Genomic DNA, 13040 nt, shown 5'->3' on the forward strand with positions numbered 1-13040 from the left:
CAGCGTCCAGCTGACAGCCAGGAAGAATCCAGAGCTCTCAGTCCCATAACCGCAAGGAAATGAACTCTCCCTATACCAGCAACAAGCCTGGAGGCAGCTTCTTCCCCAGACCAGCATCCAGATGAGAATGCAGCCTGGGCAACAGCTAAATTATAACCTTACGACCCACGAAACTGCCCAGACTCCTGACTCACAGACCCGTGAGCTCCTAAGTGTGTGTGTTGTTTTAAGACCCTGCATTTGTAGTTATTTGTTATGCATCCCTGAGAAAGTGGAGTGATTGGGCTGAAGCTCAGGAGGGAGGTCAGCTACGGACACGTGTCCATCACACAATGGCTAAGAGCCCACATGCTGGAAGCAAATGGCCAGGGACTGGGCCCCAGCACTTCCTAGCTGTGGGACCACCGGCAAGTTACGCATTCTCTCGGTACCTCAATGTCATCACTCATAAAACAGACAAAGCAATAGTGCCCATCGCCCAAGCTCGCTCCTGATGATTAAATTAGTTAGTAACCGTTAAGCGCTTCAAACAAAACCTGCTCTAGAGTAAGCACAAAGGCAGAATGTGCTAAGAAAGGCAAAGCCATGAGCAAGGGAGGAAAGAAGACGGGCCAGGGAAAAGTTAAAGAAGAGTCAGATAGAAAGTGGCCAGGAGGATGAACTAAACCAGAGTCCCAAGTCTCACCCATCAAGACCAGAGAGAACTTCAGTGGGGGGATGTCAAGAAATATTAGGAAAAGGTGGGGTCTAGGGAAAGTCATCGGATGAAAGAGCAGTAATAGAATGAAGGTGTGTCCATGGGTTAAAATGGAAATAGCCAAAAAAGGGAAAAAAATTAACTGCCCTACAAAGATCGAATGACCTGGCCTACTCACCTCACTGAGCCCTTCTCTACTAGCCCGCTCCCTGTTCAGACTAAGGGATGCCCCCTCCTCACAGCCTTGGCACTGGCTCTTATAACCTCTTTCCAGAATGTTCTTCCTTAATATCCACACTTCCTTCCAGTGTTTGCCCAAAAGCCCCCTCTCATCAGACCAGTCCTGACCAATGTATTTAAAATTGCAGTGCAATCGCCTTGCACCCTGCTATCCTTTATCTGTAGCATTTCACTCCTGCTACCAACCTACAAGATTAAGTGTTTGTTGTGTTTATTGGCTTTCTGTCTCCCCTGCTAGAATGCAAGCTCCACAAAGACACATTTTTGTCTATATTTTGGGCTGATAAATTCCAAGGGTTTAGAACAAGGCATAGCTCATAACAGGTGCTCAGAGACATGACAAGTAAATGCAACATATCTTTCAGAGCTAGATCTTTTTGCGTAGAAAAGACATTACGGGAATAATAGGCAAAATGTGACTGGGGCCTGAGGATTAGAAGTTGGCAACATGTTGATGTTAATTTCCTGATACCAGTGACTATATTGTGATCGTGCACAGAATGCCATGGCGGTAGGAAACAGGCCTAAGAATTCCAGGGTGCTGGGGTTCGTCGGTAACTTACTCCCAAGTGGTTCCAGAGAAGGGAGGAGTTGCAGGTGGGGAAAAGAAAGTTCTCTAAACTATACTCTCAAATTCCTGTGACCGCTTAAAAAATTTTTTTTTGATTAGAAAAACACAAAACTCTGACATGGTGCTAATAACAAAAAAAGACCTAAAAAGATACTCATCATTTTATCACTAATGGTTACTTCTAGAAAGGTCAATGAAATTGATAGGAGGAGAGAGAAAGAAGGAGAACTTTCATTTTTACTCTGCATGGTTTTTACAAAAAGCATATATTACTCATACGATATTTAAATAAAATAAATGTGGAAAAAAAATAAGTTGGTCCACAGATCACTTCTGGGAGGGGGCAGAAGGGACGGAGGGATTGTCATGAGCGTGTCAATACTCATGTGTCTTTCTCAGGAGCACCACAACTCTCTGGGGACACGAGAGGTTCTCTGCTGGCACAGAGAAGACGAGAGCTGGTAGAAGCCAGCAGCGAAATGTGTGAGGAGGGGCAGCCTCACTGCTGACCTGGTGAGGGCAAGCTTCCTCCAGCTCCTGTTGCCACATCTGCCTATGACTCAGGGCAAAGGGACTTTTGCGGGAAAACTGGGCTTGGAAGAGTCTCTTTAAAATAAGATTAGGGGCCGGCCCGTGGTCGAGTGGTTGAGTTCATGCACTCTGCTTTGGCAGCCCAGGGTTTCCCCGGTTTGGATCCTGGGCGCGGACCTAGCAACGTTCATCAAGCCATGCTGAGGCAGCGTCCCACACAGCACACCTAGAAGGACCTACAGCTAGAATATACAACTATGTACTAGGGGCCTTGGGGAGAAGAAGAAGAAGAGGAAAAGAAGAAGATTGGCAACAGATGTTAGCTCAAGTGCCAATCTTTAAAAAAAACATAAGATTAAAAAATTGACAAATGTCTCAAGCTGTTTATTATTATTTATTCTTATTTCAAAGAAGTCTGAAATTTACCAAAGTTGGTCAGCTTTTAATTTTTTTAACTTTTTATTATGGAAATTTTTCTTATGGTTACATAATCTCCATGTACCTATAATCCAGCTTCAACTATTCAATCTTATTTCACTATGATCCTCCCATACAGGATTAAAGCATCAGATTATACCATCCACAAATACTTTAATATGCTAATACTTTAATTGCTAAAAGAAAAGGACTTTTTTCTGAAACATAATCACAATACTATTTTTACAGCCCCCCAAAAATTCTTCTATGCTACCAATTATCCATTTAGTTTATAAATGTCTCTGATGCTCTCTCTCTCTTTCTCCTCTCTCTCTCTCTCACTCACTCACTCACACACACACACAAAGTTGGTCTGTTCAAATCAAGATCTAAGATCTACACAAGGCATTTGGTTGACTGGATTTTTCAGTTCCTTTATCCAGGATTCCCTCCTCCCTCCTCTTTTTATTTCCTTTGCATTGTTTTTCGCACACAGTTGTCCCTTTTCAGTTAAATGTCTATGCCCTTTAAGGTACTCTTCCGTCCCTCCCTTTCTCTGACTCCCCTAATCTCCTCCCTGATGATCTTTTTTAAAGCTCTCTGTTAGCAAATCCTTCACCAGCCTAGGACAGTGGCACTTCATGGCCAGGCTCCAGCAGGGCTCTTGCGGGTGAGATCAGAGTCCCAGAGAGCTCTGCAAATCACAGCATCAACACACACAGAACACAAAGTCCAAGAAAATTCCCCAGAAACACTCACAAGGTCATGGCTCTACCACTAACCACAACTCTGGTGACTCACCGTCCTTCTTTGGGCTTTAGTTTCCTCATCTTTAGCATAACGGGAAGACCAAGATAACAATGATGACGTTGACATTAATTGGACATTTATTCCTCAAAGATCCTTCAAGATTCCTTCCAGCGAAGACTGTGATTTTAAGCATCAACCTAACACAATACATTAGCAAAGAAGAGCCGCCTCCTTTGTTAGAGGGGAAAAGAGGTCCTAAATGATGAAGGCAAAACTCAGGTCAACGACAAAGACACTGAGACCACAAATGGAGACGATAAAACACAACTTCAGTCTTCAACACGATCCAAATTTGAGTAACATGCTATTGTTTCAAAGCGCTTTCTTATACACTTGCAAATGTGATCCACACTGATGGATAAATAATAAAAGATGGTATAAAATGTTAATGCTAGAATCTGGAGCAAGGAGGTGTTTCTAGACCAGTGGTTCCCAACAAGGGAGATTTTACTCCTCCCTCCCTAGGGACGTTTGGCAGTGTCTGGAGACACCGGTTGTCGCAACTGGGGCAGTGTCCTAGCATCTAATGGGCAGAGTCCGGGGACGCTGCTAAACATCCTACAGCACTCAGGACAGCCTGTACCACGAAGAATGATTCAGCCCAAAGTGTTGGCAGCTGTGAGGTTGAGAGACTCTGATGGACACGAATCTCCTTGTTACTCAAGTGAAACTGTACTGTGCTGCGGTCTCACACTACGGGGAGATAGTAGATGTCCCACGTCATGAGCCTCCGCACTGTGGGCCAATCCAACACATGAGCTTTGATAAAGAAACTGTCTTGGTTTGGTTTGGTTATCAAGATAGATCAGAACACATTTTTCCGAATCTGAACTCTTCCCTCAGTGTAGTCATCTTGGGGAACTATTTATAAGACGCTATTCAACCGAGCAATGTACCCTGCATAGCAGACTTATCTGAATGAGGGCAGCTACGCTGTGGCGGCAGCCTCTGATCAAGGCAACGGGCCACAGGTGACCTTGGCAACCCTTTGCTCTAAAGGAACATACCAGTGAATAAGAAAGAGGGTTCTGATGGCCTGAGTATGATGACGAGACTAGAGCAGTGTAGTGGGGGGTGAGGAGGGGGCTGGGGACAGTGTGTGTGGAGGGGGCTTGTTTGGTGAAGTGACATTAGAGCAAAGCCCTGCAGGAAGTGAAGAGCTGGCCAGGTGGAGCTGGAGGAAGAGTATTCCAGGCACGCAGGAGGAAGCCTGAGGCCGCTGTGTTCTAGTCCCAGAAAGAAGGTATGGGAAGTGCCTGAAGTTAAGAGGAAATGGGGGGGGGGGGGGGGGGTCGACAAATCACTTGAGGCCTTGCAGCCAGGCAGGAAGTCTGGCTTCAAGTCTGGTTTTCACACCCATGGGAATAGGAAGCCACTGGAAGTTCCAAGCAGAGGAGTAAAGAGACTTGATTGCAATTCTGATCCTCTAGCTACACTCTGGGGAATGGACATTATGCAGACAAGAATGGAAGTAGAAAACCAATTGAGAGGCAACTGCCTTAAGAATTTTACCGAAAATCAAAACGGCCCAAAAAGAGAAACTGATAAAGATATTCCAAAGAATACGCTAGAGACTTTAAAAGCTATTTCCAGAGAAGAGGCTCCAAATTTTTAAGCAGTAGCCTCATTCAAATAAGTGTACTGGGCAATGTTGCCTCCCCATCCTCCCCACATGACGCTTTCAAAAGATAAGCTGTGGGGCGGGTGTTTTGACATCAGCCTCTCTACAGTCACACAGAGTAACTTCCTCCACCAGGGGGCGATGAATGGCACCCACAACCGTGTCTCTGAGAAGAGCCTGGACATGGCAGGACATGGCCAAGGAACTCTTGAACCAAAGGAGTAGCGAATAAAAGCCAGATCTGTCTGGAATGTTCTCTGCCAGTACTTTTATTTGCATTCTTGCATGTTCTGGTCTCCCAATCCTCAGGGAGCTAACGTGGGCCATGGGGAAACTGAGGCTCAAGCCCTGAGCCTGGGATGTATTCCCTTCCCCTCTTTTTCCTTGGACCCATCATTCCTGGCCATAGCTGCAATAACATCCATGGGGCCAGGCTCGGGGGTGGGTCCAGAAAATGAGTGAAGGAGGCTTCTCGGCCTGTTTTAAGCATAAGCCCCAGGCTAACCGGACACCTGGGCAAAAAAGGTCCTCCACGTGATCTACTCCAGGAAATGACCCTGCAGCCTGAGCTAAAGCCACAGCCTGTATTCGGGAGTTTGTCTTCTGCTCTCTTCCCTGACCAACCCAGGATAGGCATGGGTGGCTGGTCAAGTGTTGCTCCCAACACTTGGGACTCTCTGTCCCAAGCCCTTAGTTTACTGTCTGTCTCTACCACAAAAAAGCAACTAACGAGGGGCTGGCCCAGTGGCACAGCGGTTAAGTTTGCACATTCTGCTTTAGCGGCCCGGGGTTCACCGGTTCGGACCCTGGGTGAGAACATGGCACCGCTTGGCAAGCCATGCTACGATAGGTGTCCCACATATAAAGTAGAGGAAGATGGGCATGGATGTTAGCTCAGGGCCAGTATTCCTCAGCAAAAAAGAGGAGGATTGGCAGCAGATGTTAGCTCAGAGCTAACATTCCTCAAAAAAAAAACAACTAATGAGGTGGGTAGGAAGATGCCACAATGTGTGCACAGGTTCTGAAATGCTACCATAAGAGCTAATTCAGACGTCACTGCGTCCTAAAAGGTGCCCTGCCCGCCCAAACTTAAGCTTCAACTTTAGTGAAAGTTTGTTAATTACACATTATAATACCAATTATATCCGAATATTATGAAACAGGAGCTATGCCAAGCAATTTTATTGTTTTAATTCTTCCCTTCTACCATTTTTAACAATTGCACTCTGGATTTTATTACACTAAAATGCAATTAAGAAAGAAAAGTCCTTCCTATTTTAAATCTATTTCAATTTTTTTCTACAAAAAGAATTCCACAGCCATAATAATGTAACACACAATAATAGCCCAAGACAAAAGGAACAGCTTAGATAAAACTAACTGAGTTCCATTTAGGGGGGAAAAACTGCAAGGGTACTTATTTTGAAAATCCTTAGCATGAGGCATTCATTGAAAAAATGAGAATTCTTGCTCACACAAAGGCAAAACAAATGACATACTAGTACACTCAGATGGAAGAGAAAGCTTTACAGTCTCCAAGGAAGATGGTATGCAAAGCGGGACTTAAACACTGAACTTCAGGGTTATTAATATTCAACCATCTGCCCAGTAAAAATGACACCATCATTAATGTGACCCTAACCATGCTGAATTATATCTCCTATCAACTATAAACGATAATGTCATCTAATGTGTAGAAGAATGAATAAAGAAAAAGAAAACTATTTTAATGATTTTAAGGCACAATTTGTGAGCCACAGAATTTCACACTCACATCTACCAAGGCTGAGCAGCATTTCAGTGACAAACCACGAATATTTTGTGTGATCCACGTGCTAAGAGCCTTATTCATCCTCTGCTTATCTTCCAACCCAGAGATCAGCAAACTTTCTTTTCGTAAAGGGCCAAAGAGTCAATATTTCAGGCTTTGTACAGGCAATTACTCAACTCTGCCATCGGAGTATGAAAGTAACCATAGGTAATAATCACAAATAGATGTGGCTGCGTTCCAATAAAAATTTATTTACAAAACCAGGCCGGTGGGCTGTAATTTGCCTACCCCTGTTCTATCCCTCGGAGTGCAAGGAAGGAGGGGTGAAGCAAAGCACGCTTAAGACACTCCTGTAAGAAAACTGCAGGAATAAGCAAAGAGATCTGGTGGATCTGAAACTACCTCCAAGACACGGAGCATAGCCCATCACGCCCAAGAGTATTCTTTAAGACCAAAACCAACTCTATTAGAGATACGCAAGGGAGGAATGAGTTCTCAGCCACCTTTGTTCTCAAGATACAAGCATTTCTCCCTCACAGAAGCAGCTTCTATTCCATCAGAGGGCTTGTCTTCTGAGTCGGGTGTCCATTAGAGATTCAGTAGTGACCTCCCCAAACCCTGGCCATTTTTGTGGCTGGCACTAGGCAGGGCTAGGGGTGCAGGCTGTGGTCACCGAGTTGAAAGAGGTGACTGGTCCACCAGGGAATGAACCCATGGAATGAACCCGTCCAGCAACTCACAGACCACTCAAGAATGAAGAGCTCAGTAGACAAGCCTTCTTACCCCCAGCCTTGAACTCCTCCCACCTGCTGAAGGGCAAGGCGGGGCCCGGGGAGCCTGGAGCAGCCAAGGTCCACCACCGTTACCTCTCATCCCCCAAATACAGTGGCTCTTTCCTGTCCTGGACACCTCCTCCTCTCTCACACCTCACACCCCATCCATCAGCGAATTCTTTCGGTTCTACCTCCAAAACGTATCAAGAATGTGGCTGCTGCTCACCAGCTCCGTCCCCAGCACCCCAGTCACTGTGACCTCCTACTTGGTCTCACTGATTCTGCCCTTGATCCTTCCCCCCAACAGTATATTCTCATGTTAAAAAAATAAGTATGATCATGTCCATGCAATGGCCCCAAAGTACTTCCAGTGGCCTGCAAGGCCCTATGCAACCTTACCCCAACACACTCCTCAACAACCCATCACCTCCCTCACCACCCCTCACTCCTCTCTTTCTCAAATGGTCCCTATTTTTTTTTCATCTCTTATTTTTAGCATCTTTATTCTTTTTGTTTTTTTAAAGATTGGCACCTGAGCTAACAACTATTACCAATCTCCTTTTTTTCTGCTTTTTCTCCCAAATCCCCCTGGACATAGTTGTATATTTTAGTTGTGGATCCTTCTAGTTGTGGCATGTGGGACGCCACCTCAGCATGGCCTGACGAGTGGTGCCACGTCTGGGCCCAAGATCCGAACTGGCGAAACCCCGGGCCGCCAAAGCAAAAGGTGTGAATTCTTTACCCTACTTCCATCCTCATTCAACTATGCTTATAGGTTTCTAGTATCTTACTTTTTCACACCACATCTTCCCTTCCCTCCTTTCTCTTATTTTCTAGAAGCATTTATCAACTAGAATTTAGACATCTAAAAGAAGAGGCTATTTTCATTACTGTTTCTACCAAATCCTTACCCCAATGTCAAACATATTAAGAATCCAAGAGTTCATAATAATGTCTTTCTTCAAAAATTCACTTATCCTCTGGGAAGGATAATATGGAACTAATTCATTATTCTGGTAAATAAAAAGAAAGAAGCAAGCCATTATTCTGCCTTCTATATACAAACTGTGCCTCAAGGTAATAAAAAAAATGTTGAAATACAGTTCTTCTTTATAGAAATTTTCCAGCTAATAAAATGCAGAAGAAATAACAGAACAAGAATATCACCTTTTTGTATCCCCTAAATAAAGAAGGGATCTAGGCATCCATTATGGGTCATCAACGGCTGCTAAAACCAGGACAGAAAAAACTGATGGGCTCCCTAATAATGGATGCTCAGATTAACAGCACCCGTCAATATTAAGGTTTCAGAAAAGGACAGAATGTGTCACCTGATAAAAGTTACATCATCATCTATGAGATATTCCTGCCCCAAAATCTGAACCTAAATCTGATGAAGCCTTTAGTTTATAAGAAATGTGGGGGACAATGAAACATGTTCAATGATAACACAGGGACGTTGACAGCGAAATCTACACGCAGGGAACTCCCAGGACAAAAATTCCAGCTTCTTGACCAAATATATTGCAAGAGAGAAACAAGAGAAGGACAGGAAAACCATATATTAAAAGGCAGCTAAGAAGGGCCAGCCCAGTGGTACAGGGGTTAAGTGCACACGTTCTGCTTCAGCAGCCCGAGGTTCGCCGGTTTGGATCCCGGGTGAGGACCTAACATTGCTTGGCACGCCATGCTGTGGCAGGCATCCCACATATAAAGCAGAGGAGGATTGGCAGCAGATGTTAGCTCAGCACTAATCTTCCTCAAAAGAAAAAAAGAGAGAGACTTAAGAGATACATCAGCCAAATGCAATGTGTGGACCTTGTTTAAATTCTTTGATTACCCTGAGGTATTTTTAACCGACTATGAAAAAATATAAGACAAGCAAGAAATCTGAACATGAGTATTCAGTGATATTAAGAAATGAATTATTGTTCACTTCTTACATATGATAATAGTATGGTGTTGATGTGTAACACAAAGAATTTTTATCTTTTCAGGGAGTCATATTGAAATATTTAAAAGAAATCTGATTTTCTTTTTAAATCCTCATCCTAAAATTCTTCTTCAAGCAAATGACTTTGGTTGTTTTGATCCTATGGAAGTCGCTGCTTTTCAAACATACTTAAGAATGAGGCACTGCAGAAAGAAGAGGAGGTGAAAATCAGCAGCCACAGGCACAGATTTAGGGGTATATAACAAACAAATGGAAAAGCAAATGTATTTATAGACCCTTGATGGGCCTAGCAAGTCCTTCAAAGCAGACAGAGAGTAAACTGCTCACCATGTGGAGGTCAGGCTTCTGATAACATTAACACCTCGAACAGAGCCATCAACCTGGAAATTTAAAAAAAAAAAAGACATCTGAGTGACAAACAGCTTTCACAGAGCCTATGCATTTTATTCCACGAAAGAAAAAGAAGCGCATCATTTATAAACCTGTATGAAACAAGGTGTCAGCAAAAGCTAACCGCAGAGGAAAGAAACAAAGGATTTACAATCAGAAGCAGAAGAGCAGAGACCCGGGAGTTTACAGAATAAAGACAGAGTTCACACAGAGCCCACCCCCAGGGGCATGAATGTAACACAGCCTTCTACAGTAACAATATCCCAGAGTTAACATAGGTTCAACCAGGCTCAGAATCCTGTTAAAGAACGCAAGAAAGGGCAATACAGGGGCCCGTCCAGTGGCACAGTGGTTAAGTTCACAGGTTCTACTTGGGTGGCCCAGAGTTTGCAGGTTCGGATCCTGGGCGCGGACCTGGCACTGCCCCCAAGCCATGCTGCGGCAGTGTCCCACATAAAACAAAGGAAGACTGGCACAGATGTTAGCTCAGGGCCAATCCTCCTCACCAAAAAAAAGGGGGCGGGGGTGTGTATGCAATGTAGATGCAGCCTAAAATTATTTTCATTAAGATGGCTAAAATTTAAGAAGCTAATTTACTCACTTAATGAAGAAAGGTTTCAACGAAAGGCAGAATTGAGATCAATGAGTAAAAGTGAAGGCAGATTTTGACCTTGAGGTGGAAGCAGGTTTCTTAACAATGAGAACCTGCCTCAAGCGGGTGAATAGGCTCCTCATCCATGGCACTGCGAGGTGCTGGACCCCTCATGGCAAGCTCCACATGGCTTCAACATAGGGTGAGGCTGGACCAGAGGTCCTTGAGGGTCTGAACAATTCCAAGTTTCTATGGTGGGTAACATTAAATAAGAAATTATTTAGTGTGCACATTCCATTCCAGTGGCACAGCGGTTAAGTTCGCACATTCCCCTTCAGCGGCCTGGGGCTGGCCAGTTTGGATCCTGGGTGCAGACATGGCACCGCTTGACAAGCCATGCTGTGTTAGGCATCCCATATATAAAGTAGAGGAAGATGGGCACGGATGTTAGCTCAGGGCCAGTCTTCCTCAGCAAAAAGAGGAGAACCAGCAGTAGTTAGCTCAGGGCTAATCTTCCTAAAAAAAAAAAAAAATTATTCTGACACTTGTTAAAAGAGTAAGGAAGACTTTATTCAGGAGTATTGCAATAGAAGAGAGAGATGGGGCTCAACTCTGAATACAGCAAAGACAGTTGGGGATTTCTAGTCAAGCAGCAGGGTGAGGAGGTCAATGGATGGAAGATGACTAAGAGGAGACATCAAGGGCAGGGGGATTCTTATGAAACTGACTGAACAGGATTCCTGCTGAAGGCAAGCCAGGGTCATCAGATATCAAGGCTGGGGGATTCTCTCTAAACCGACTTAGCAGAATTCTTGCTAAAACTGGGCTAGGCAGGCCAAAGACAGGACAGGGACCAAGGGCCAGGCCTAATGGAAATGAGGAGGCTCAGAGGAGGCTGACTCAAGTTTGCTTGAGGAGTGTCTTGGTCAGTAATGGTAAATTCCACTTTATAAATAGAGATGCTCATACCTAGAGGTGGTGGCCAAGGTCACAGAACAAGGGCAAGCAGGAGCCAGGAGCAGATCTGAGCTTGGTGGTGCCAGCTACCCCCAGTGCCTCATTATACCTTACACTGCATAAGACTTTGTAATTTCTCAATTGCTTCCCCGCATAATTTCTCTGTTTTGCAAAATCTAGAAATGCCCATTTCTATACATCAGGCTATCATATGATAATGGAAAACCACCTTTGAACATAACACCATAGGCATACTGGTTCATCACCACAAGGCGTAATGGAGCCTTTCAAAGCGGCCTTGTAATAACAGGCACACAAAGAAAATAGAAAAAAAAGACCTAGAAAACTGGATTTATAAGCATCTGAAAAAAACAGGAAGTTTCCAGTGACTAACAGGATTATAAAACCTCCGTAGCACCAGCTAAGCAATTTCCACGATGCCCAATCCCCAGGGAGAGCAATTGGGGATGACAAAGCTGCTTATTGGCACTCTTGAAAGTGCCATCTACTGGAAAAAAGTTATTTTAGAATCTGAAGGGCCGTGTGCTGAATATTCTCCGGCTGTCCTTCAGATTACTTCTCATCTTCTTCCACTGGGATCTGTGCCCTGCAAGACTGACCTCTATGGCCTGAGTCAACCAGGCTCCCTTGCCCTTTGGCCCCTTGGGAGATACCAGCAGAAGCCAGGACATAGGAGAAGGGTAAACATGGTAGCAGCCTGTGTGTCCTTCCTTCCTCCCTGCCGGGTCATCTGGGTCATCCGAGGGTCTCTACACCACAGGTCACAGCTTCTCCCGGGCAACCCTCTCCTGGTATCCTTAGTGCTAGGGGCTGGAGGGTGCCCTAGACTGACCATGTCCCTGAAAATTCCTGTGTTGAAACCTAGCCCCCACTGCAATGGTATTAGAGGGTGGGGCCTTTGGGAGGTGATTAGAGTAGAGCCCTCCTAAACAGAATTAGAGTCTTTATAAAAGAGACCCCAGAGAGTTCCCTCACCCCTTCTGCCATGAGAGGACACAGCGGGAAGATGACAATCTATAAACCAGAAAGCGGATCCTCACCAGACACCAAACCTGCCAGCACCTAGTTGGACTTCCGGCCTCCAGGACTATGAGAAATAAATTCCTGTCACTTGTAAGTCCCCCAGTCTGTGGTGTTCTGTGACAGCAGCCCAAACAGACCAAGACAGAGGGGCTTCCTCCTGTGGCCCAGTGTACCTCACTCTCCCTTCACTTCTTAACCCTGTGACACACCTTCATTAAACTCTCCTCTGTCACCTCTTTGAGTGTGCCTATATTTTCCTGCCAGGCCTCTGACGGACAATAATGGAGAGAAAAGGGGGTCAGAGAATCAAAAATTTAATTTTCCATACTTGCCCTCAACTGAAAGGGAGAACTCAATTTTTATTTATTTATTTTTGGTGAGGAAGATTGGCCCTGAGCTTACATCCGTTGCCACTCTACCTCTTTTCGCTTGTGGAAGACTGTCGCTGAGCTAACATCTGTGCCAATCTTCCCCTGTTTTATGTGGGATGCTGCCATAGCATGGCTTGATGAGCGGTGCTGGGTCCACACCCAGGATCTGAACCAGTGCACCCCAGGCCACCAAAGCAGAGCACGTGAACTTAAGCACTACACCACCAGGCTGGCCCCTCAACTTATCAATTAGATTTCAAGGTAGATGTATGGGGGGCAGGATATGTCCAAAGAGGCTCTG

At 44.9% G+C, this 13040-nt stretch overlaps 1 protein-coding gene across 1 annotated transcript in view; it reads right to left on the reverse strand.

Moving 5' to 3' along the window:
• LOC124231562 (rho guanine nucleotide exchange factor TIAM1) overlaps positions 1–13040 on the reverse strand; it is a 352980-nt gene that overhangs the window by 267807 nt on the left and 72133 nt on the right. The window contains exon 2 of the mRNA XM_046648352.1: positions 9713–9765. The gene's annotated coding sequence lies outside the window, so the exon portion shown is untranslated. The remainder of the gene's footprint in view (positions 1–9712; positions 9766–13040) is intronic.

This window comes from Equus quagga, chromosome 21 (assembly GCF_021613505.1).
Source record: "Equus quagga isolate Etosha38 chromosome 21, UCLA_HA_Equagga_1.0, whole genome shotgun sequence".
Taxonomy (NCBI): Eukaryota; Metazoa; Chordata; class Mammalia; order Perissodactyla; family Equidae; genus Equus; species Equus quagga.